Below are 27,928 nucleotides of genomic sequence, written 5' to 3'. Positions count from 1 at the left end.
GTTACATGGTGGGAACACCAGCAGTGTGCTGCTACCCCACACTGTGTGATAGTTACATGGTGGGAACACCCGCAGTGTGCTGCTACCCCACACTGTGTGATAGTTACATGGTGGGAACACCAGCAGTGTGCTGCTACCCCACACTGTGTGATAGTTACATGGTGGGAACACCAGCAGTGTTCTGCTACCCCACACTGTGTGATAGTTACATGGTGGGAACACCGGCAGTGTGCTGCTACCCCACAGTGTGATAGTTACATGGTGGGAACACCCGCAGTGTGCTGCTACCCCACACTGTGTGATAGTTACATGGTGGGAACACCAGCAGTGTGCTGCTACCTCACACTGTGTGATAGTTACATGGTGGGAACACCAGCAGTGTGCTGCTACCCCACACTGTGTGATAGTTACATGGTGGGAACACCCGCAGTGTGCTGCTACCCCACACTGTGTGATAGTTACATGGTGGGAACACCCGCAGTGTGCTGCTATCCCACACTGTGTGATAGTTACATGGTGGGAACACCAGCAGTGTGCTGCTACCCCACACTGTGTGATAGTTACATGGTGGGAACACCCGCAGTGTGCTGCTACCCCACACTGTGTGATAGTTACATGGTGGGAGCACCCGCAGTGTGCTGCTATCCCACACTGTGTGATAGTTACATGGTGGGAACACCGGCAGTGTGCTGCTACCCCACACTGTGTGATAGTTACATGGTGGGAACACCCGCAGTGTGCTGCTATCCCACACTGTGTGATAGTTACATGGTGGGAACACCCGCAGTGTGCTGCTATCCCACACTATGTGATAGTTACATGGTGGGAGCACCCGCAGTGTGCTGCTATCCCACACTGTGTGATAGTTACATGGTGGGAACACCCGCAGTGTGCTGCTATCCCACACTGTGTGATAGTTACATGGTGGGAGCACCCGCAGTGTGCTGCTATCCCACACTGTGTGATAGTTACATGGTGGGAACACCCGCAGTGTGCTGCTATCCCACACTGTGTGATAGTTACATGGTGGGAACACCCGCAGTGTGCTGCTATCCCACACTGTGTGATAGTTACATGATGGGAACACCCGCAGTGTGCTGCTATCCCACACTGTGTGATAGTTACATGGTGGGAACACCCGCAGTGTGCTGCTATCCCACACTGTGTGATAGTTACATGGTGGGAACACCCGCAGTGTGCTGCTATCCCACACTGTGTGATAGTTACATGGTGGGAGCACCCGCAGTGTGCTGCTATCCCACACTGTGTGATAGTTACATGTTGGGAACACCCGCAGTGTGCTGCTATCCCACACTGTGTGATAGTTACATGGTGGGAACACCCGCAGTGTGCTGCTATCCCACACTGTGTGATAGTTACATGGTGGGAACACCCGCAGTGTGCTGCTATCCCACACTGTGTGATAGTTACATGGTGGGAACACCCGCAGTGTGCTGCTATCCCACACTGTGTGATAGTTACATGGTGGGAACACCCGCAGTGTGCTGCTATCCCACACTGTGTGATAGTTACATGGTGGGAAGACCCGCAGTGTGCTGCTACCCCACACTGTGTGATAGTTACATGGTGGGAACACCCGCAGTGTGCTGCTACCCCACACTGTGTGATAGTTACATGGTGGGAACACCAGCAGTGTGCTGCTATCCCACACTGTGTGATAGTTACATGGTGGGAACACCCGCAGTGTGCTGCTATCCCACACTGTGTGATAGTTACATGGTGGGAACACCCGCAGTGTGCTGCTATCCCACACTGTGTGATAGTTACATGGTGGGAACACCAGCAGTGTGCTGCTACCCCACACTGTGTGATAGTTACATGGTGGGAACACCCGCAGTGTGCTGCTATCCCACACTGTGTGATAGTTACATGGTGGGAACACCCGCAGTGTGCTGCTATCCCACACTGTGTGATAGTTACATGGTGGGAACACCAGCAGTGTGCTGCTATCCCACACTGTGTGATAGTTACATGGTGGGAACACCCGCAGTGTGCTGCTATCCCACACTGTGTGATAGTTACATGGTGGGAACACCCGCAGTGTGCTGCTATCCCACACTGTGTGATAGTTACATGGTGGGAACACCCGCAGTGTGCTGCTACCTCACACTGTGTGATAGTTACATGGTGGGAACACCCGCAGTGTGCTGCTATCCCACACTGTGTGATAGTTACATGGTGGGAACACCAGCAGTGTGCTGCTACCCCACACTGTGTGATAGTTACATGGTGGGAACACCCGCAGTGTGCTGCTATCCCACACTGTGTGATAGTTACATGGTGGGAACACCCGCAGTGTGCTGCTATCCCACACTGTGTGATAGTTACATGGTGGGAACACCAGCAGTGTGCTGCTATCCCACACTGTGTGATAGTTACATGGTGGGAACACCCGCAGTGTGCTGCTACCTCACACTGTGTGATAGTTACATGGTGGGAGCAAAACCTCTATATATTTTCCTATTTCTTTCAAAGAACTGGATTTATTTTCCCTCTCCTTGAATCAAACCTAGTTGCCTCCAATTTATGCAAGCGCTACATGGCCCTTACGGATTTAGCGCTCCTCTTTGATATAATAATCTTGCTTTCAGCCATAAGTCTGGCTGTAACAAGGATTCTGTCGAGTTCTTTCTCGAAGACAGCTAAGGGTTTATTGATAATCCCCCTAATGCACATAGGGAGGGTGTTTAAGAGTCGTGGTTACTTAACACTAATTGTGTTCCTTGTCAGTGCACTCATCGCTTCCTTGCTTCTTGGTGGAGGTATCTTGCAATGTCTGCCAAGCCTCTTGTGTTCATAAGTAGTAATTTCGTTGTGTAGGTTTCGGGGACCTATCCTTCCAGTATCTTTTAGACATTTATTATGATGCATCTGAATTTGTACGAGCTGTGAGGCTCTCTATATTTTCCAACTCGGCAATTTCGCCTTTCTTGAAGGTGGCCGTTAGTACACAGCAATACTCCAGCCTAGAGAAAGAGAGAGAGAGAGAGAGAGAAATAATGATCTTAAGAATATCGTCATTGACTTAGCATTTCTTGTTTTGAAGGTTCTAGCTATTCAAGCTGCCATTTGCCTTGAATATGCAATAATAACATTGTTGTGCTCCTTGAACGTGAGATCTTATAAAATTATAACTGTCATGTTTCGTACATTTTACTTACATTTTACTGATTGATTCGAATTTGTCTTGTACTCTGATCTATATCTTTTATGGATGCCACTTTCATACAGATTCTAGTATCGTCTGCAAAGGATCATACAGTGCTATGATTTATGTTCCATCCTTTATCTGAAATGAAAATGATGAAGAGAAATGGGGTGAGTAGTGTGCCTTGGGGGACAGGCCTTTTCACTGTAGCAGCCCCTAATTTCACTCTGTTTACTATTAGTCTTCACGTTCTGTTTGCTAGGAGGTTAAATATCCTGCCCACATTCCCAGTTATTCCTTTTGCACGCACTTTGTGTACAGTTACCTCATGGTCACATTTGTAAAAAGTTTTTGCAAAGTCAGTGTATACTACATCTGCATTTTGGTGCTCTTTAAGTGCATCCAGGACCATGTCGTAATGATCCAGCAAATGTGATAGGCAGGAGCAACCTGTTCTGAACCCATATTCACCTGGGCTGTGCAAATACCGCGCTTCCAAGCCCAATGCTTGATGTTGTTGACCTGGCTCTTGCACATGAGAAGTGTCTTGAATTTCTCTCATTTTCAGTTGGCTTTTAGCCCCCTCTGTCTCTCCTGGACTCTGCGTGATGTATTCAGTTTGAGCTCAACGTTTTCTAATTCTCTAGCAGTGTTATTTTTTGTTCTTCAGAGAGTCCGCCGCCTTTGAGGAGCTCTGTTATTCGTCGTCTTCGCCTATAGAGAGCATTCCTCTCTCTTTCCAACTTGCATTTTCTCCTCCTTCGTACCAGTGTGTGTCTGAAGCATACTCATAGTGCCATTGAGCTCATACTCTCGATACGTTGGTTTAGGTCATCGTTTATCATATTGTCTTCACAGCCTATATCAGTAAGCTCACGATTCATTAGCTCCCACTTGATGTCCTTGTTAAAGTTAAATTGGATGAAAAAACTCTCATGGCTGAGTGTACGTTTTTGGTTATGACCATTGGGTATGCATGTCTCAACCTTTATTAGGTTGCAGTCTGAGTTTACTGTCTTCGGCACTATAATGTTCAAAACCAGGTCTTTATTACTGATGAATATAAAGTCTAAAGTATTTTCTAGTATAGTCAGTTCTGCTATTTGCTGCCATAAGGCGAATTTGTCGCAGGGTCTCAGTAGCTCAGTTGTGTGCGACTGTTCATCCAAACTAGGTCTACAAAGCAATGGACATGCCGGTGGTAGCTTACCAGTGACAACAAGTGCCTCCCGACATGGGCTACAAGATTAGTGTCTCCTGACACAGGTTACAAGATAAGTGTCTCCTGACACAGGTTACAGGATAAGTGTCTCCTGACACGGGTTATAGGATAAGTGTCTCCTGACACGAGTTACAGGATAAGTGTCTCCTGACACGGGTTACAGGATACGTGTCTCCTGACACGGGTTACAAGGTAAGTGTCTCCTGACACGGGTTACGAGATAAATATCTCCTGACACAGGTTACAAGTGTCTCCTGACACGGGTTACAAGATAAGTGTCTCCTGACACAGGTTACAGGATAAGTGTCTCCTGACACAGGTTACAGAATAATTGTCTCCTGACACAGGTTACAGGATAAGTGTCTCCTGACACAGGTTACAGGATAAGTGTCCCCTGACACAGGTTACAGGACAAGTGTCCCCTGACACAGGTTACAGGATAAGTGTCTCCTGACACAGGTTACAGGATAAGTGTCTCTTGACACAGGTTACAGGATAAGTGTCTCCTGACACAGGTTACAGGATAGGTGTTTCCTGACGTGGGGTCGCAAGACCCATGTCTTCTGATACGGATCACAGGACAGGTGTCTCCTAACACGGGTCACAGGACAGGTGTCTCCCGACATGTCTTTATTAATGCTGACCAGAAATTGGTCGAACATCCGCTGGCTTACCAGAGCCAAGTGTCACACTTAATTTAATACACTAAGCATTACTCCCGTAAAGTGCTTCCTAAGATAACACCCTCACACAGGTCCCACAAACACTGAACTACATTGAAATATATGTTTGGCTAACAATGAGACTTGTATTTGGCAGATTTTATGTAATCGAGTTACGAGTTTTAGGTTAGTAAGTTTATTGAGGTATACACAAATACAGTTACAAAGATTATCATATATAACAGCATATGTGTAGAGAACCTAGGCTCTAGGGTAACCCAAAAAAGTCAAAGTGATTTATTTCCATTGGGGTCCTTTTATTACCTTATTGTTATAATATAAAGGAGATAATATCTTATTATTATACTATAAAGGAAATATACAAGGAATATGGTAAACTGAGTTATTCATATTTACATGTGTGTTAGCTAACATATAAAAAATCATTCTCCCCCCTTTCTGTCGCTACATTCATTAGGCACCTTCTGACTCTCTTCTTGAACTGATTCATGCTATGACTGGCTTTGACATGTGCAGGCTGACTGTTCCATTTCTTTATTGCTGTACAATAAAAGGTGTTTGAAGCCTGGCCACTGACTGTGGGTACTACAAAGTTGTGATCTCTCCCCCTAGTACTATGATTGTTTTACTTCCCAGCCTTGACAAACTTGGCAGCAAGATATTCTGAACACTGTTTGTGAGCAATTTTATAAACTTCATTTAACTTAAGTTGTTTTACTCTATCCTGAATATTCAGGTAAATATGTCATTCCATTCAAGAAGTGTACGTCAACCTTAACCACTAATGCTTGTCAAAGGTTTGCACTCGGTTAAGCAAAATATTATAGTCTGAGCTACACAATTTATTTCCTGCACCTTACCTGTCTACAGTATATAAGCAACTTTTTCGCACATATGCTGTATTCTTTTCAAGATTGATGGACTGATTACATCGACTCAAGGCTAAGGGACTGATTACCTCAAACTCCTCCTGTTCTTCACCATTCTCCTTTGTATGGACTGATGAAGCCACTTTGTGGTGAAACGTTTCCTCATTAAAGATACCCAAGTGTTGCACATGTCTAACTTATCAACTTGGTTCCTTGAATCATTCATCTACATATTCCATAGTAAACAACGGTAAATGCTCACCTAGTCATGTAGTGAGTCTACATCCTAACATAGTCATGTAGTGAGTCTACATCCTAACATAGTCATGTAGTGAGTCTACATCCTAACATAGTCATGTAGTGAGTCTACATCCTAACATAGTCATGTAGTGAGTCTACATCCTAACATAGTCATGTAGTGAGTCTACATCCTAACATAGTCATGTAGTGAGTCTACATCCTAACATAGTCATGTAGTGAGTCTACATCCTAACATAGTCATGTAGTGAGTCTACATCCTAACATAGTCATGTAGTGAGTCTACATCCTAACATAGTCATGTAGTGAGTCTACATCTTAACATAGTCATGTAGTGAGTCTACATCCTAACATAGCCTACATCCTATAGTAAGTGAGTCAACATCATGTAGTGAGTCTAATCATAGTCATGTAGTGAGTCTACATCCTAACATAGTCATACAACTGCTTCCTAACACCAGTCATATAGTCATATACTTACAACTCTCTAACACAGCATATAGTCATATACTTAAGACACACTTCCTATCGCCTTTATTTATCCTAAGACATCCTGCTTGCCCCCTCGCCCTCTCTCTCTCTCTCTCTCTCTCTCTCTCTCTCTCTCTCTCTCTCTCTCTCTCTCTCTCTCTCTCTCTCTCTCTTTCTCTCTCTCTCTCTCTCTCTTTTTTTTTTTTTTTTTACACAGGGTTTGACACGGTTAAGGATCCCTAGCTTTTATAGATGAATGGTTCAGAGAACCGACATGTTGATAAATTAGACACATGTGCGACTCTTGGGTATCTTTATTGAGGAAACGTTTTGCCACACAGTGGCTTCATCAGTCCATACGTAGGAGAAACTTGAAGAACAGGAGGAGAATGAGGTAATCAGTCCCTCAACCTTGAGTCGATGTGTTCAGTCCATCAATCTTGAGTAGAATACGGCATATGAGCGAAGAAGCAGCTTATAAACCGTATGGCAGGAGAGATGCAGCAGTCATAGGTGGTGTCACATTTGTTCAATGTGGAAGTAAATATACCCAAGAGTTGCACATGTGTCTAATTTATCATCCCTAGCTTTATTGACAAGCTATTTACAGGTTAAGGATTCCTAACTTTATTGGCAAGCTAAGAGCTGTTAACTACATCAGCTCATTTGAAAGCATTTTTATTGTTAAGAGACATACAAGTAGGGAACAGGATGAAGTTGGAGCCATCTGTGGGCCAGCATTTTCATTTGATCAACTGACTTTATCTCGTTGACATCATTATGCTGTACGAATGTGTTCCATACTCGAGTCATCCTGGGTATGTATGATCTCAGATGGAGTGATGTTCTGGAGAAGGGTATAGCCAGAGTGAAGCTGCTGCTTTCTGCCCGTCTTGTGGCATAAAAGCTTGTTTCACGCTGTCCTCGAAGTGGATCCAAGTGTGGTATTTTGACAATATTGGGCTCTCTCTCTCTCTCTCTCTCTCTCTCTCTCTCTCTCTCTCTCTCTCTCTCTCTCTCTCTCTCTCTCTCTCTCTCTCTCTCTCTCTCTCTCTCTCTCTCTCTCTCTCTCTGTCTCTCTCTGTCTCTCTCTGTCTCTCTCTGTCTCTCTCTCTCTGTCTCTGTCTCTGTCTCTGTCTCTGTCTCTCTCTCTCTCTCTCTCTCTGTCTCTGTCTCTGTTTGTCTGTCTGTCTGTCTGTCTGTCTGTCTGTCTGTCTCTCTCTCTCTCTCTCTCTCTCTCTCTCTCTCTCTCTCTCTCTCTCTCTCTCTCTCTCTCTCTCTCTCTCTCTCCCTCTCTCTCTCTCTCTCTCTCTGGGACAACAACTCACAGCAATTTTGGTGCACAATAACATTACTCTCCATATGACTCATCTTCTCAGTAATTAACTCTGATGAGACCATCCTCCCTTGTTACTACAGTGTTACCAGACCATGATACCATCCTCCCTTGTTACTACAGTGTTACCAGACCATGATACCATCCTCCCTTGTTACTACAGTGTTACCAGACCATGATACCATCCTCCCTTGTTACTACAGTGTTACCAGACCATGATACCATCCTCCCTTGTTACTACAGTGTTACCAGACCATGATACCATCCTCCCTTGTTACTACAGTGTTACCAGACCATGATACCATCCTCCCTTGTTACTACAGTGTTACCAGACCATGATACCATCCTCCCTTGTTACTACAGTGTTACCAGATGATGAGACCATCCTCCCTTGTTACTACAGTGTTACCAGACCATGATACCATCCTCCCTTGTTACTACAGTGTTACCAGATGATGAGACCATCCTCCCTTGTTACTACAGTGTTACCAGACCATGATACCATCCTCCCTTGTTACTACAGTGTTACCAGATGATGAGACCATCCTCCCTTGTTACTACAGTGTTACCAGACCATGATACCATCCTCCCTTGTTACTACAGTGTTACCAGACAATGATACCATCCTCCCTTGTTACTACAGTGTTACCAGACCATAATACCATCCTCCCTTGTTACTACAGTGTTACCAGACCATGATACCATCCTCCCTTGTTACTACAGTGTTACCAGACCATGATACCATACTCCCTTGTTACTACAGCGTTACCAGACCATGATACCATCCTTCCTTGCTACTACTGTGTTACCAGATGATGAGACCATCCTCCCTTGTTACTACACTGCTACCAGACCATGATACCATCCTTCCTTGTTACTACAGTGTTACCAGATGATGAGACCATCCTCCCTTGTTACTACAATGTTACCAGACCATGATAACATCCTTCCTTGTTACTACAGTGTTACTGATCCTCCCTTGTTACTACAGTGTTACCAGACCATGATACCATCCTTCCTTGTTACTACAGTGTTACCAGATGATGAGACCATCCTCCCTTGTTACTACAATGTTACCAGACCATGATAACATCCTTCCTTGTTACTACAGTGTTACCAGATGATGAGACCATCCTCCCTTGTTACCAGACCATGATAACATCCTTCCTTGTTACTACAGTGTTACCAGATGATGAGACCATCCTCCCTTGTTACTACAGTGTTACCAGACCATGATACCATCCTTCCTTGTTACTACTGTGTTACCAGATGATGAGACCATCCTCCCTTGTTACTACAGCGTTACCAGACCATGATACCATCCTTCCTTGTTACTACTGTGTTACCAGATGATGAGACCATCCTCCCTTGCTACTACAGTGTTACCAGACCATGATACCATCCTTGTTACTACTGTGTTACCAGATGATGAGACCATCCTCCCTTGTTACTACAGTGTTACCAGATGATGAGACCATCCTCCCTTGTTACTACAGTGTTACTAGACCATGATACCATCCTTCCTTGTTACTACAGTGTTACCAGATGATGAGACCATCCTACCTTGTTACTACAGTGTTACCAGATGATGAGACCATCCTACCTTGTTACTACAGTGTTACCAGATGATGAGACCATCCTACCTTGTTACTACAGTGTTACGAGACCATGACACCATCCTTCCTTGTAACTACAGTGTTACCAGATGATGAGACCATCCTTCCTTGTTACTACCGAGTTACCAGATGATGAGACCATCCTCCCTTGTTACTACCGAGTTACCAGATGATGAGACTATCCTCCCTTGTTACTACAGTGTTACCAGATGATGAGACCATTCTCCTCTGTTACTACAGTGTTACCAGATGATGAGACCATCCTCCCTTGTTACTACAGTGTTAGCAGATCATGATACCATCCTTCCTTGTTGCTGCAGTGTTATCAGATGATGAGACCATCCTCCCTTGTTGCCACAGTGTTACCAGATAATGAGACCACTCCTCCATGTGACAACAGTGTTACCATTATTATTAAATATTAGCCGGTATTCTCCCGGCCCGGGCCTTTTCCAAGTGGTGGCCCGGCCTTGGCTCCCTCTTTAGGGAGTGTCTGAGACCTAAGTCTCCCATGGGAGGAGGCACAAGTACCTCCTCATCTTTGGGACCAACTGGCCCCAGGCCTAGTCACAAGCTAGGCCTCTCTGGTCTGCCATCCCCGCCCCAAGGGAGCAAATGGGAATGACAGTCTTATGAGCTAAAGGCTCGGGCTCAGGCACCTACCCTACCCTAGAAGGGCTGGGCATGGTCAGTGTTACCAGATAATGAGATCACTCCTCCATGTGACAACAGTGTTGCCAGATAATGAGATCGCTCCTCCATGTAACAACAGTGTTACCAGATAATGAGATCACTCCTCCATGTGACAACAGTGTTACCAGATAATGAGATCACTCCTCCATGTGACAACAGTGTTACCAGAGGCTTTTAATATCTTCTTTTGGTCACTTGCGGTATATGATTTATCACGAAATTTACGTAAATTTACTGTGGTATGACCGAGTCACCTGAGTACCCCCCCTTCCGCCTCTCCTCGCTGAAGTTGGGAATATTGTCCCGAAGTCGTCGAGTGACCTAAATGACTAAGTGCTGAGGTAGAATATCTTTTGAACATAAGAACATAAAAACATAAGAAAGAAGGAACACTGCAACAGGCCAACTGACCCATGCGGAGCAGGTCCATGTCCCCTCCCGGATTAGCCCAATGACCCACCCAGTCTGGTCACCTCCACTCAAGGATGGAGCACGGCACCAGACCCAGCAGCACAAGCTAGTCAGGTCTAACTCACACTCACCCACACCCACTCATGTATTTATCTAACCTATTTTTAAAACTACACAACATTTTAGCCTCAATAACTGTACTTGGGAGTTTGTTCCACTCATCCACAACTCTATTACCAAACCAGTGCTTTCCTATATCCTTCCTGAATCTGAATTTTTCCAACTTGAAACCATTGCTGCGAGTCCTGTCTTGGCTAGATATTTTCAGCACGCTATTTACATCCCTTTATTTATTCCTGTTGAAGGGCTCTTAATCACAGGAGTTGAAGCTACCCTTCCCTTTTCTTGAATCAAACCTGATTATATTTCGTTCCCCAGGAATTGTATGATCCCTGTGGGTTTTACGCTTCTCAATAATAATAATAATAATAATAATAATAATACGGTCTGGTCTACAAGTTGCAAAAGCAGTGATGTAGACTGAGGTCCAGCCCAGAAGAAGACAAGTGGTGTACACTTGTTCACATTAAATAGGCAAGTGACTTCAGCCTCATGTTTCTTACTTTATGTTAAACACTGGCTTCATGGCACTTGTGGCGAGTGCAGCCAGGAGGTCAGCCAACCTTAACATGCCACAGCTACTTTGTGGACCCAAGTGCGTCAAGAACACGACGAGTACACTCAACACCAGTCTCTTTCTCTCTCTCTCTCTCTCTCTCTCTCTCTCTCTCTCTCTCTCTCTCTTATATATATATATATATATAAGAACACGACGAGTATATATATATATATATATATATATATATATATATATATATATATATATATATATATATATATATATATATATATATATGTGTGTGTGTGTGTGTGTGTGTGTGTGTGTGTGTGTGTGTGTGTGGCTGGATGGATACAAGAGTGGAAACATTTTGTGTGTTTCCTTACACTTACTATCATGTTCACCTAGCAAGCAAGTAGGTACCTGGGTGTTAGTCGACTGGTGTGGGTCGCATCTTGGAGGACAAGATTTAAAGACCCCAATGGAAATAAGCCAGACAGTCCTCGATGACGCACTGACTTTCTTAGGTTATCCTGGGTGGCTAACTCTCTGGGGTTAAAAATTCGAACAAAATCTTATCTTACTAGAATTTCAGTGAGAATGATGTTCACTGGAGACATAGAAGATATAAAGTTGGTCTTCCAATATGGCAAAGAAAAAATACGTTGTGGAATGAGTACAATTTTCAGTTACTCCATTAGATACTATCTGTGAGAATAAAAACTAGAGGGAGTATAAAACAAAGTGAAACCACTCAATAGATATAAAGAATACACTTGTTCTGTAAAGACTGGAGTATTGATGTACTCCAGCAGCCCCTTTTAAGGCAGGTGAAATCGCAGATCTGCATAATGTAGAGAACCTTCACCTCCCGTATAAACTCAGTCAGGCACCTAAATTCGGAGAGAAAGATTCACCATAATTTAAACTTGGAAGATTCTGGAGAAAATGATCCCAAATCGGTACACCGACATCATAACCTATGACAACTCTACACGCTCCCTTCAGGCACAATTAAAATTACCACAAATCCCTAATTGTCGTCAAGAAGCAACCTAGAGTGTCCATAATTCTCGCTATGCCCGGAAATCGAACCCTTCCCTTTCGATTGCGAGCTAAGTGCTCTACCACGAAGTTGTGAGATCGCTGCTGTACTTTTATTTAAGTATATTAAACACATCATTATACTGAATATACATTCTCCTTCGAACAAGTAAGTGATAATTATTAATTTCCTAAGTTAACCGAATTGGGTCGTATATGTGTGTGTCCAGAACATCTGTGGGCCGCTTACAACCATATTTAACTCCCACCAGAAAATTATAAACGTACCTAACATGAACCAGTTTCAAAGCGTCGATTTAGAATGCTAAATACTAGACCCTGAGTTAAAACTGCTCTGCTTAAATTCTTGTCATGGATTCAAAAGGAACAACAGAGATATAGTATACGTGCAGTGTGTATGAACAGCATTTGTGTGTATGGCGCAGTTGGGTGTTACTGACCAGTCTGTCAGTCACCCCTAAAAATCTCACATTATGCACCGTTTTCTTCTAACCAGTTATATAGGTTTATAATAATTAATATGTATGAAGAGGACTGTCTCTGGAATATTAACCTTAAAGGGCTAATAATCCGGATGAAATAAGCCAGGAGGCTTATTTCAGTTGGGATCTTAGGTCCTGCCATAGGTTGCGACCTGGGTTTACATTTACAGGTTAAAGTTAGGTAAGGTTTGTCAGGAACCAGGAGTGTTTCCTGACGCGGGTCTTAGTCATGTGATGACCCGCCAGTGGAGCTTTGATCATTTGACCGAGGCCTTCCGCTGGCTTACCGGTTAAGATAAGATTTCGTTCGGATTTTTAACCCCGGAGGGTTAGCCACCCAGGATAACCCAAGAAAGTCAGTGCGTCATCAAGGACTGTCTAACTTATTTCCATTGGGGTCCTTAATCTTGTCCCCCAGGATGCGACCCACACCAGTCGACTAACACCCAGGTACCTATTTGCTGCTAGGTGAACAGGACAACAGGTGTAAGGAAACGTGTCGAAATGTTTCCACCCGCCGGGAATCGAACCCGGACCCTCCGTGTGTGAAGCGGGAGCTTTAGCCACCAGGCCACCGGGTCCCGGGTTCACTCCCCCTTTAAAAATTAATTGTACTAGGAGACTTGCTCAGTCACATCGCCCGGCTGAAAACTGAACACGGGTTGTTTCGATTGTGAGCCGAACTCTGCCACTGAGCTATGGGACACTTGACAGTGAGAATAACTAACATAACGCTTGTATGTTTGTCGTAAGACTAGATAGTCGTTGAAGACACACACTATCATATGTGTCTGGTACTGCACGTAAATACGGTGAATTGACTAGTAGCTCGCATCCGAAATGACCTAGGTTCGATCTCTGGGAGGGGCTTGTCAGAGAGGCCTGTATGACCCCGCTGGTTAAGAGCTTAGACTTCATTATAATAATAATAGACATAGAAGTGAATATTCTTACATTTCCTTTTTTTTTTTTTTTTTTTTTGTAACTAACTCTGAACAGGAACTCAGGAGTTAGAGCTGTGTTGTGAGTCGCATCACACGAAAATAGCAGCTAAGAACCTCAACGGAAATAAGCCATAATGGCTTCATTGGGTTTTACGTAACCCACAGAATTACTTCAGCGCCTGGCCATTACCAACAACCTGACTGACCAGACACTGGGCAGCAATTAGAGGACGGAGGATTGAGATTCTGGCCCTAAACTCCGCCCATTTAAGTTTACCAGCTAATCAATGTACAACACCAGAGATAAAACACACACACATACATATATTAATATACATTAATATATGCAATAAGATCACAGTAAACAGGTGATTTCAGAATATGCAAAACAACCACTGTGAAAGACTAGAGAAATTCCAAGCGCTTTCGTGACTACTCACATATGAGTAGTCACGAAAGCGCTTGGAATTTCTCTAGTCTTTCACAGTGATTGTTTTGCACATTAATATATATATATATATATATATATATATATATATATATATATATATATATATATATATATATATATATATATATATATATTATATATATATATATATATATATATATATATATATATATTAGTCTCAATTATAAATGAATAGTTTGATAAGCTCCCACTATTATTATATAATGAACGTTTATCGTGTTTTATAATTGCTGATTTTACAAAATTTCGTTCCAACCAAGAGGAAGAGAGGCAATGACTGGGTTCTGACCAATTTGCAGGGTTACTGCAGATTCTAATATGGCAGAAAATTACATTTGATTCCTGCACAGTTCGTATCGAATATCGGTGTTATAATATCCTAACTTCTAGTGGTTTGCCAGTCTGTCCCACATAAGATAAGTTACACCCATTGTAATCAGTTCTACAAACCACCAACACAATGTTGAGAATTCTTTATCAAAATGCTTTTAACAGTTCTTGAATTCTTAAAAACTACTTGTATGTTAAATATTTTAAGGGCATTCGGCAGGATAGATAAATTCTCATCGTATGGGATAATCAGCACATTCTTGATCTGAGGTCTCATCCTAGGTTCAGTTCTATGATAAGTGTTTCTAACTGCCAGCGACGCTGATTCCACAAACTCCTTAGGGTACCACAGTTTCGTGGCAATATCAAATATTTTCCTAATGTGTTCATCAAGAAACTCTAGGCTGCACACTCGGTAAGCTGTCGGAAACATAGTGTGAAAATCACTCCTTTTTACTTTCATTTCATGGTTTTAATAGTAGTGAATGTATGAGCACATATGAGTGGCCTCCCTATATACTGTACACTTGAACTTTCTATCAACACGGTGTATCAACATATCTAAGAATGGAAGTTTAGATTCCATTTCTTTCTCCACAGTGAATTTAATATCCAGGGCCATATCATCTGGCCAAAGACACAAGATGTCATTCACATATCTGAACCATTTAACTTTACAGGGCAGGATGTCTTTCAATAGCCTCGCCTTGAAAAACTCCGTATACAGATTGCTCAGGAGGAGAGAGAATGGATTTTCCATAGCCATTTCCTGCCCTTGAGCTTATTATTTCCCTTCAAACTCAAGCTTGCAATCAACCACACACAACTTAATCAGCTCAATAATGGTATTCTTGTCGAATGGCATGGAGAACTGATCTAATTCTTCTTCCAGATAAGATAGCAGATCGGAAATAGGTACTCGGGTGAACAGTGCCGCGACATCAAAGCTTACTTGTGCAAAATCACTAGACATGTTAACATTTTGCATTGTGTGTGTGTGTGTGTGTTAGTTACTATTTTGTCGTAGGCAGCACATGTCGATTAGACACTAGGCCTATTGTACATGCTTGCGTGTATGTGTGTGTGTGTATGTGCATGTGTGTGTGTGTGTGTGTGTGTGTGTGTGTGTGTGTACTCACCTAATTGTGGTTGCACGGGTCGAGACTCAGCTCCTGGCCCCGCCTCTTCACTGATCGGTACTAGGTCCTCTCTCTCTCTCTCTCTCTCTCTCTCTCTCTCTCTCTCTCTGCTTCTTGAATTTTGTCATACCTCGTTTTAAAGCTATGTATGGTTCCTGCCTCCACTACATCACTTGCTAGGCTATTTCACTTCCTGATGACTCTATGACTGAAGAAATACTTCCTAACATCCCTGTGTGTGTGAAGGTTTCACCATAACTGCTTTGATAAATAAATAATTCCATCCCCCAAAAAAACTACAGAAACTTGAAGATTTATGTATGAAACCATTTTATTCACTTCAAGGCTAGGGGGGGGGGTACTCACATATGCATATATCCATAACCACATATGTTCATATATCCTGAAATATGCATATATCCATAACCACATATGTTCATATATCCTGAAATATGCATATATCCATAACCACATATGTTCATATATCCTGAAATATGCATATATCCATAACCACATATGTTCATATATCCTGAAATATGCATATATCCATAACCACATATGTTCATATATCCTGAAATATGCATATATCCATAACCACATATGTTCATATATCCTGAAATATGCATTCAATTAAAGTACAAGGAAGACATACTCAGTAACTCCTTATACCTCACATGTGTTGAAAATGTGGCGTGCTTCCTCCCTCGGGAAATTTTGCTTGCTTGTTTCTGGGGTACTTGTTAGTTTGCTACGCTGGTGGTGGTGAAGGTGTGTTTGGGGATGGTAGGCTGTTGTTGGGGGGAATGAGTGGAATATAGGAGGTATGATTGGGTTAGGTGGAACAGACGTTGTCGTGTAATGACGGTTCCTTCTTTTCCTTTCGTCTCTGCTGTGGGCCATACTCCGCCAGTTGCTGTAATGTATTACTTAGTCTCTCAGTTATCTCAGCTGATCATCTGTGTGTGTGCGCGCGCTCGCACAATAACCACACGGGGAGTTGAATGATAGTTGAACTCTACCACTGAGTTTTTAGGTGTTTTGCTTAAATTTTTGTGATGGATTCAAATGGAAAAATTAAGATGCAGCTTACTTGGAGCATATACGAAGAGTGGTTGTATGGCGCAGAGGTGAATGTTGCTGTCCAGTCTCTCATTAAACTCCCCCTGTAGTTATTTTGCATCTGTTATTCCTCGTTTGCAATTTTTTTATATATAAACAGAAAGGTGAACCGGAAGCTTGCACCGTATTTTTTCACGGTAAATACAAGTACCTTCTGGGAAACTTTCCTATTAAGAGCCCGGTAGCTCAGAGGTTAAGCACTGGACCTGTGAAGACACGTTCACAGAAAGAACTTTTATTGAGACAACTTTTCGATGTGTTAAGATCTTTGTCTTGCCTTATACGCATCGACATGTCCCAATAAAAGTTGTTTCTGCAAACGTATCTTTTCTTCTCTATTGTCGACAGCACAATATTTAGCTTTAAACTTTTATAAGGAGAACGTTTCTTGACTCATGCCAGGTACTGTTATCACGTACAATATGTATACTCCAGGAAGGAAAGGTGGAAGAAGATGAGTTTTAGTGAAGTTTCTCGTGGACGGTGATCGCCTGATCCGGAATCAGTAAAAATCAGTCGGGTCCCTGTATCGATGGGTGGAGTGAAGGAGCAGTTCAGGTCTACAGGTCAGTGTAGCATAATCATGGGTCAGTAAGTGCGCAGGAGCATTGGTTAAGCTTTTAGCTTAGCCCACATAAGATAACATCTTATTTTATGAACATTTAAATGAATAAAACACGCATGCAATATTTGGGTATCTTGCACAAGTGTCTTAGTCATTTACTTGTCGGTTTCGTATATCATTAACAAAATAATATTGGTATTCAGCTTGCATAAAATCTGCGCCTTGCCACCCACCCACAAGACTTGAACATATCCTGGTACCACTCAATCATCACACTGACAGTCGTGTCACATCCGCCTTTAATTTGTTTATTTGTGGTTGCGTAATTTTTGTTTTGATAGGTTTATTAAATTTAACCTAACGCTAGATAAATATACATTACAGTATTTGTAAGCTTATGGGGTACGTTAAGTTGATGTTGGAAGAAAGTGTACACAATGACCTTCCATCCTCCCCACCCACTGCACATCCTGCACAAACTATAGTTAACTTTTAAGACATCACTTGTCTCCCACCATCCCAGGTTGATCCAAAACAGAAACAAATATTTTGTTCTGTTTAGTACATGATTATAGAGAAGGAGTAACCAGGTTAGTGTTCCCGGCCTGTGACGCACAAGGCTACAACGGATGGATTGTAATAATAGCATTTTTTTCCCAAACTAAATGTGAAGCAGTTATTACAGGAATAAGAATTACAAACTGAGAAAATAAAGAAAGTAAACAAATTATGGATTCACTTTTATGTTCCACACTGCACAGTGTCAACAATTACAAAATATTTAAAGCCATTTTACACCAGAACCTCGCATCAGCATTGCAGTTTTGTCTTACGATAATGGAACTTAAATTATTTACCCTATTTATTGTAAATATTTAGTAATAGAACTTAAACCATATACCTGTGATACGCAATAAGTATATTATTATTATTATTATTATTATTATTATTATTATTATTATTATTATTATTATTATAAAAAGAAGCGCTAAACCACAAGGGCTAAGTATAATGTTAACATCATACATTACAAAATGCGGTCCTCTTTAAATCTGGCTTTTCAAATTGGCCCTTTTATACTCAAAGGCTGAGAACTGCTGCAGTCTACAGTATATGGGTGAGTAGGGGTTTTTATTTATTTAAACCATAGAATTAACAGGCTAAGAGCTGTTAACATACTTGAGTTCATTTGAAAGTCTAGTCACGTCTACGATATAGTGTCACCATCGTGTCTACCAGACTATCATCCATAAGAGAAGGATAACACAGAAACTATTGCTAGGTTAACAGCGCTCATAGTTGTAAGAAAACATGTTCTTGGCTTTACCCTCCCCAGGATGAAACCCGGATCTTCTGTTGCGAGTCTCAGGTGCTTAATATTCGTAGTTACAAGAGTAGAGCTACGTTGGTCATGTGTTCAGTGTCTAGTTTGTAGTCATAGAGCTTCTAAACTTTTTAGTGGTTGTAATGACTACTACCTCCCTCACATTATTCATGGAGAAACAAACTAAATCTTTGATAAATTAGACACATGTGCAGCTCTTGGGTATCTTTATTGAGGAAACGTTTCGCCACACAGTGGCTTCATCAGTCCATACAAAGGAGAAACTTGAAGAACAGGAGGAGAATGAGGTAATCAGTCCCTCAACGTTGAGTCGATGTGTTCAGTCCATCAATCTTGAGTAGTAGTATTCTACTCAAGATTGATGGACTGAACACATCGACTCAAGGTTGAGGGACTGATTACTTCATTCTCCTCCTGTTCTTCAAGATTCTCCTTTGTATGGACTGATGAAGCCACTGTGTGGCGAAACGTTTCCTCAATAAAGATACCCAAGAGTTGCACATGTGTCTAATTTATCAACATGTCGGTTCTCTGAACCATTCATCTACAAAACTAAATCTTTAATCGTCAAACAATTCCCTCAAATGGGATTAATAACGTTTAATTCGACGTATCATGTGGGAGTTCGATACGTGGATCAGGGTAGAAATACTCACGTAGGCTGTTTTACTTATAATTGCTGTTATGTGGAGAGAGACCGTGCCGTTACCTATCTCCTTGCTCACTCTAGTAATACTGGCTCGCCGGCTGCCCAGTACCCAGTGGGTCTTTGAATACTGCTGAGGTCAGCACAATATGAAAGACCGTGACTCAAGAGACGGTTGATCGTTGAGTCAGACGGTACTGGTAACTGGTTACTACTACTGAGACTGGTAACTGGTTACTACTACTGAGAGCTCGGCGACGCTAACGTATGTCGTCCCGACATACAACTAATACAAACTAGAGATGGTAGGTATACGGCTTGGGCTGATTCTATACAATGTCAAAGTACACAACATTAAACATTAAAAATACATAAGTAGAACAATGGAATGAAAGCTTACGTAACTGAAACTGTAATGCAATACAAGGTATACGATAGCACAACTTAAAACTCAACAATTGAACAACGAACTCTACGTTGAGAATACAAGTGATAAAAAAAAAATTTTGATCGATCGATCTGTATTCGTGTGATCTACGGATTCTGAGGAAGGAATATATACAAAGAAAGAGTGTTTAACAGAAAGGCAGATTCGGTGCACGCAAATCTAGACTGTTAACTCTCAGAATGCGGAGAGAACATGAACACAAAAAAAAAATTCTTGAATACTGATAAGTTGATACTGTAATTATTCATCTATACAGGTTATTTACATTTAACCCCAACTCTGCTAGGGTAAGATTGGCATATGCAGAATGGGTGTCATCTCTGGGAGGATCAAACTCTGTAGCATTGGCTAACTCATGCTGCATTTGAGGCAAATCTGAATTGGAAGTTACAAATGATACTTGAGGATTTCTCAATACCTGTCGTGTACGTAGGGAATAACGACATTCAGGTTGATCATCTGACTGAGTATCAGAGGAAGAGAGTACAGGATCAGGAGGATTGTCAGAGTCTGTCACATTAGTCTGGGTTGGAACGTCATTATCATCACATACTAACTTCATATGATCCAAATGCGATTCTTTATACTGACCAGTACTAATCTCTCTAACCTTATACTTATTACCAGTGATATGTTCAACTACTCGATAAGGACCAACAAACCTTTGATCAAGCTTTGGCATAGCAGACGTTTTGTTAAAATTAGTCAGCATAACTCTCGAACCTACTTTGATTTTGGATGGCTTTACTCGAGTATTTGCGACTCTTGTAAATTCAGCTGTTGATTTATGAAGTGTTTCACGGATTCTTCTAAAAACACTTTGAGCTAAGCTGGTACGAGTTGCTACGAAATCATCAGGGTTGTAATTTGGTTTCGGATTAGAATACAACAACTCATAAGGCAAACGTTTATCTACACCATACAATGCATAATGTGGAGTGTCACCTATAGAAACATTGTAAGCAGAATTTATAGCACACTGCACATCAGGTATAACTTCATCCCAAGTTTCACTGTTGGGATTGATAGTGGCTCTCAAGACATCAAGTACTTTCTTATTGGTTCGTTCTGCTAACCCATTGCTGGCAGGATGATGAGGAACAATGGTGGATTTAGTGATCTTGTACAAGGTACACAAATTTTCAAGAATTTCATTACAGAACTCACCTCCATTATCAGTTACTAGGGACTTAGGGGTGGTATGCCTGCAGATAATGCGTTCTTTAAACGCTTTAGCTACTGTCTCGGCAGTCTTATCTGCAATAGGAACTAACTCGCAATATCTGGTGAAATGGTCTACCATAACACACAGATGTTTGTTACCTTGGAGGGAACATCGGAAATTAGTTAACAAATCTAGCGCAACTCTTTCCCAAGGTTCGCTAGTAGTTGGATACACTTGGATTGGATTAGGACCATTAGCATTGCCTTTATGTTGCATGCAGACACTACATTTCCTAACATACTCAGAAATATCGGTTGCCATACGAGGCCAAAAGTATTTCAATCTGGCTTGTTTTACTGAACGATCCATACCAGGGTGTGCAACACCTGGTACATCGTGAACTAGCTGTAAGGCTACATTCACTAGTGACTGTGGAATTACTAACTGGTATACTCTTCTGCTTGGAGTACCCAACTCGGCTGTTCGATACAGTAATTCTTGGTTCATGAGAAAGTCACTGATGGGTGCTGGCGGCTTCACAGTCAGAATAAGATCTTCCTGGAGCAGGAATCGAATCACACCAGACCACATGGGATCTGTTCGTTGAGCGTTCTTTACATCTTCAGCACTAAATGGAGGGTCTGCAGTTACTATACTAACATGTCGCGATAAGGCATCTGCGACTACATTTGACTTGCCAGGTAAATGCTCAAAGGTGGGATTGAACTCTTGAATAGTCAAGGTCCATCTAGCTAACCTTCCAGTAGGTTGTTTGTTCTGGAATAAGGGTATCAGTGGAGCATGGTCTGTCAAGACATGAACAGAATACTGATAAATAATGTCTCAGAAGTGCTTTAAAGACCATACTATTGCTAAAGCTTCTTGCTCAGTTACTGTATAATTACGTTCAGCCTTTGTAAGGACTCGGCTAGCAAATGCAACTGCGTTGTACTTGCCATCGGTCTTCTGAGCTAGTACGGCACCTATGCCAATTGAACTAGCATCAGTTGTCAGATAGAAAGGCTTAGAAAAATCTGGAAATTTCAAAATTGGAGCAGAAGTTAGCTTTTCTTTTAGAGTTTGGAATGCTCTTTCTTGACGGAAGGTCCAAACAAAAGGAGCATCTTTCTTAAGCAACTCAGTTAGAGGAGCAGCTATGGAAGAAAAATTGGCAATGAAAGATCTATAAAAACCTGCTAAGCCCACAAAGGATCTTACGGCATCAGCAGTTTTGGGAGTCGGAAAATTTAGGACTGCAGTTACTTTACTTTGGTCAGTCGTAACCCCTCTAGGAGTGACTACGTGACCAAGAAACTTAATTTCTGATCTGAAAAATTGACATTTTGACAGTTTGATCTTTAAATTGGCTTCTTCAAGCTTACCAAGTACTACATCAAGTCTTTTCAAGTGTGTATCCACGTCTTTAGACATGACGATTACGTCATCTAAGTACACCATAAGTGCATTACCTATGAGACCTCTAAAGATATTAGTCGTGAGCCTTGAGAACGTGATAGGGGAAGATCGTAATCCAAATGCCATACGGAGGAAGTGATAATGACCTGTAGGAGTGGAGAATGCAGTTAGCTCTTGGCTGTCCTCGTGAAGAGGGACTTGCCAAAACCCTTGTAACAAATCTAGGGTTGAAAAGACTTTGTTATCTCCAATATTACGTAAAAGATCACCCAGTACAGGGAGTGGAAAGCGATCTGGAATGGTTTTTGCGTTTAACTTCCTAAAGTCAATTACTGGACGCCAAGTACCATCCTTCTTAGGTACTAGTATCAAGGGTGCATTCCAAGGTGAATTGCTAGGTGCAATAACTCCATCATCAAGCATTTGATTGATCAATTCTTCTGCGACAGCAACTTGTGAATGAGGCATTCTGTACGCAGGTATGTAGATAGGTCTAGTACCAGGTTCAAGTGGAATACGATGGGACAATAAGTTCGTTATACCCATCTTCTCACCTGGTAAAGCAATGGCTTTACGACGTTTGTTCAACAGAGTCAACAAACGCTTGACTTCATCTGGGAAGTCAGTGGGAGCTAAGTCTTTCTCCTCAACTGGTGGAACAGATTGATCCAGTGGAGTGGATGAGGTCTCCCCGGCAGAAATAGCACCGACCCACTGGTCAGGTGACAACTCATCCTCTACCTGAACAGGGTAAGGATAGTGAACAAGGTCAACAAGATTGGTATTTGCTCTGAGGCGAACACTGTGGCCAGAAGTGTTGGCCAGGTAGAAATGGATCTTACTATCTCTTACAACATGTAAGGATGGTTCAACAAATAGACCTTTTACTTTGCAGGAATCACTGTCAACTAGGACGTTATCACCATCTGGAACACTAGGAACAACTACAGACACTCTAGTGAGAGCACTAGCCGCAACAGAAACGTCTTTCTGCAGACGGCATGTGACATCAACAAGAGATGGCATTACTAGTTGCAAGTAATTGTTTTCCGACAAGGCGTCCCCTGTGGAGAAACTACTACTCGAACTAGCAGGCATTGCAGGGATAGGTTGAGCACTCAAGGCAATCTGAGGGTCCTTGGACACTTGAGGCATCGGACTATCCTGCAATTCTGAAGGTATAGGTGGAACACTGATGGGAGTGACAGTATTACCAGTGCCTGACCGCTTGGGTACGCTACTGGAGAAAGCATTAGCTTGTAAGGACTTAATCCGTAAATCATACTCTGCAGCAGTATGACAGATTTCTGATCCAAGCTGGTAACCCCAGAATGGAACGATCAAGTCGTCAATTTGTGCATGCCATCGATAAGGGTCGAGCACAATGCGTAAGTCGCGCATGGAAGCAAATCCCAGTAGAAGGTCACCAGGGAAAGTAATCTGATCGACAACAAGGAAGGAAACAGTGAAGTCTCTACCTTGGATAGAAAAGGTTAGGGCAGTCGTACCTCGGACACGCAGGTGAGAACCAGATACTCCACTAAGGGAGGACACAGGAGTCGGTTCTACGAGAAGGACATGTCGTAACTTCTTATCCTTAAACAAACTAGACCTAATAATATTGATTTGCGCACCAGAGTCCATGAACAATTGAACGGGCGCATTATAAACAGATGCTTGCACTATAGGGCCTATGGTTGCATTGGAAGTTATGTGCAAACAAAAAGGTGGATTGTCATCAGAAAAGACTTGTTCTACTCCATCCCCAAAATCATCTGTGTCAGAGACATGTGAAGCAACATCATCAGCAGGGTTGGCATGCTCGAGACTGCTTAAGGCGTCAAAGGAGTTGTGAACGGGGATGGTGTACTCATTATCACCTACTGTCACCATGGGACGGTTTGACTGGGGCGCTCGAATTCCCCCGAATTGGAAAATCGAGCCTGGTTCTGGTTAGGTTGAGAATTGGATGAATGAGCCTGGTTCTGGTTATTTTGAAAACCACGAGATCTGTTTCCTCGACGGGTTCTGCGGTTGGGACGACCACGGAAAGATCTAGAGTACTGAAGGTTATAGAGAGCATTACACTCAGATGTGTCATGTCCATGTATTCTATGATAAGTACAGTAAGGAAGATCTGAGTACTCATCATCAGTACGACGTCTCTTAGGATAACTATCAGGACAATTAATTGCAATATGTCCACGGAAACCACAGTTGTAACAATTCCGCCGACTATGGTTACTGAATGTACTATGAATACTACGAGGTGTATAACGACTCTGTACACTGGTTCTTGATGATCTCTGAGATGGTTGACGACCACGATTTGTCTCTGTGGCGCAAACAAGAGGTGGTGCAGACTGAGGCATATTTGTGACATTACTTTTAATACAAGGGAAAGTACCCTGGGGGCACAAGGAACGTACATGATTTAAGGCTGTAAGTGGTTCCATCGTTACAGTTGGAGGATCAGCCTCATAAGCACACACAGAAGCAGGCGGCATTAGTTCTTTAATTGCTCCAAAAGCTGCTATTTTAGCAATTGATTCTGTAAATGGTTTAGCCTCTTCAGAGAGAAAAGATGATGATTGGACAGCATTGATAAATGATGATAAAAGTTTATCTAATCTAACAGCAAATGCACTCAACGATTCAGTACTCATGGGTGTAGCATTCACTAGTTCTCTAAGAACGACATATGGATCAGCTGTTTTTACTGGGACAAGGAAAGAACGAATCAGGTCCTCATATTGTGACCACCTAGTAAGATTCCTGAAGTCTCGCATATCAAGGAGATCAACAACGTGAACAGCAGCAGGAGATCGATAAAGAGCTTCTTTAGCAATTCTGATAAGGCTTTCCTCTGAAGGAGGACCTTCAGCTAGAGCACTAGCACGAGAACGAATGGCTGCAAACCATGCTTCAAGACTATGTACATGGCCATTGAATAAAGGTAACGCATCAAGGGAATCACGAGTATAACTATAATATCTCGGTGTCTGAGTCGGTCTGTCAGTCGGTAAGGAACTGTGAGGACTGATGACAGGACCAGCAGTAGTAGCCTGAGAGGTCTGAGTGTCGACATTCACTAAAGTATCACTTGACGGTATGTGAGACATAATGGCAAAGTAGCACGAGAACAAATAAGGCAAAAATAATGAACAATAAAAATGATATAAAATTCTAGAATTGAAATGAAAAGATATACAACTAATTCTGCAGAATAATGTCTAACTGCAAGAGAAAGGACAAGTCAATTTAAAGGACTATTGGCAAAAAAAAAATTTACATTGAAATATACAAGTAAAAATATTACTGGAGACTGAATTAAATGCAAAATGAGCTGTCTTTACTCTTGCTAATAAAGAAATTAATTAATTAAAATTTTTAAATCAATGTGAAAGTGTAAAATAAAATTATTAAATTGTAAACTGGGAAATTTAAGTATTTTCTAAGAATGCATAGACAAAATTAAAATATAATGCACAAAATATCAATAAAAGAAAAGAATTCACTGCAGAACAGTTCAACAAAATAATTCACTTCAGAACAAATGCAACAAAATAAGGTGTAGAAATAATCACTGCAGTAATAAAGTTGCACTGGGAAAACTCAGGTAAAATAATGAATTAAAATTATGAAGAAAAAAAAATAAACTGATTGAACACTTTAACTCTTAATTGTAAATTAGACAAAACAATTTACTCAACAGAGTAAGGAAACACTTTACGTTAAAAGTAATTGAAATTGCATCAAGAGTGAATTTGTTCAAGAATTATGAAAATATGAATAAAATAAAACACAGGAACAAAACAGGTAAGTTAACACTTACAGTGACGAAGCACACTTCATTAAATATTCTTACAACAAAATCCTACTGTGGATACAAAATCTTGCTGTGACTGATACGACAAAAATTTGCTGGCAAAAATAATGGTACACAGTCTGCGAAAAAATTAGAGAAATGAGACACTGTTGGCATACGAAAAAAAATGACACATATAGAAATAAATGGAAAATTTGGTATACTGGGGTAAATATCACTGCAGAATACAACGCTGAAAGAATACAATAAAAAAAATTGAATCACTTCACACAGGTGACTGACTGGTACACTACACAATAATACTTACTACAGACAGGAGTAGCATAAGAAAAAACACAGAAAAAAAAAATATAAGATAAGTAAAAACACTGAAAAAATATTCTAAAAAATAATGAGTCAAAAATACTGCGTTTACACTGAAAAAACACAAGGTTTAGAGTACACAAGCAATTTACTATAAATGTCTCACACACGCAAATGTCTTTAAAGGCAAGAAAATGTCTCAGGAAAATTATCACTGAAGTCGAGAGTAGGAGACGGACGGTGAGTACTGGTGGAGGCGGGTGTATGGTGTCCCGCGCGGTGATGATGCCTCCGACATTCACTGTTGTCGTGAAGAATGTGCTTTCTAGGCGAACTCACATAACTGGCTTTATCTCGTTGGCACCAGCTACAATCTCTTGACCAATTATGTGAGCCAAAACAGTACTAGGACCCGGTACAAGGGTGCAAACAACCACAGGTAGATGAGTGGATGGCTGGTGGGGTGGTTGCTTCTGCCGCGCACCCCGGGTGGTGGGAGAGAGTGGGGGGAAGAGTGGTGGGGGGGGGACGGGGAGGCTGCCGCGCGCCCCACTCACCCACAGATGGTTTAACCCACTCTATGCCACAGGAATGGTGAAAACCACTCTTAGCATCCAACAGGAAGCACAAAGCGATATAAACAATACTTCAGAGGAATCTGGCTTACTTCTTACTGCGTGGCTTACTTCTCTCTCTCAGCTGGGTTAGAAGCTGGGTTGGCTGACTGGCTTACCCCACGAGAATGGATGACTGGAAGACGTGTAACGATGCACAAAGCACGGAGGAGCAGTTGGATGACAGGAGACAGGCTGGATGATAGGCTGACTGGCGTTCACTTCCACAGTCTGGCTTACTGACTGGCTTAATTGCAAAATCCGGGTCAACCCCTCGGAGATTGAAGCAATTAGCACACGAACTAAGCCAGGAAGCTTGAAACGGCTGCAACAGGCTTGCAGGATGAAAGCTGTGAGGGGAGTCAGCTTGGCTGGCTCGGGGTGGTGTGTGAGGGTAGTCTGGTGGCTGGAGACTCACCTTTGACCCTGGCGCTACTCACACAAACAGCCTTCAAACGCCTTGAATTACCCTTAAAAACGTAAATCCACGCATCCCACCGCTGCCACCATTTATCATGTGGGAGTTCGATACGTGGATCAGGGTAGAAATACTCACGTAGGCTGTTTTACTTATAATTGCTGTTATGTGGAGAGAGACCGTGCCGTTACCTATCTCCTTGCTCACTCTAGTAATACTGGCTCGCCGGCTGCCCAGTACCCAGTGGGTCTTTGAATACTGCTGAGGTCAGCACAATATGA

The sequence above is a fragment of the Cherax quadricarinatus genome, chromosome 8, assembly GCF_038502225.1.
Source record: "Cherax quadricarinatus isolate ZL_2023a chromosome 8, ASM3850222v1, whole genome shotgun sequence".
NCBI classification, from domain to species: Eukaryota; Metazoa; Arthropoda; class Malacostraca; order Decapoda; family Parastacidae; genus Cherax; species Cherax quadricarinatus.
Note: the sequence above shows the minus strand (reverse complement) of the source record.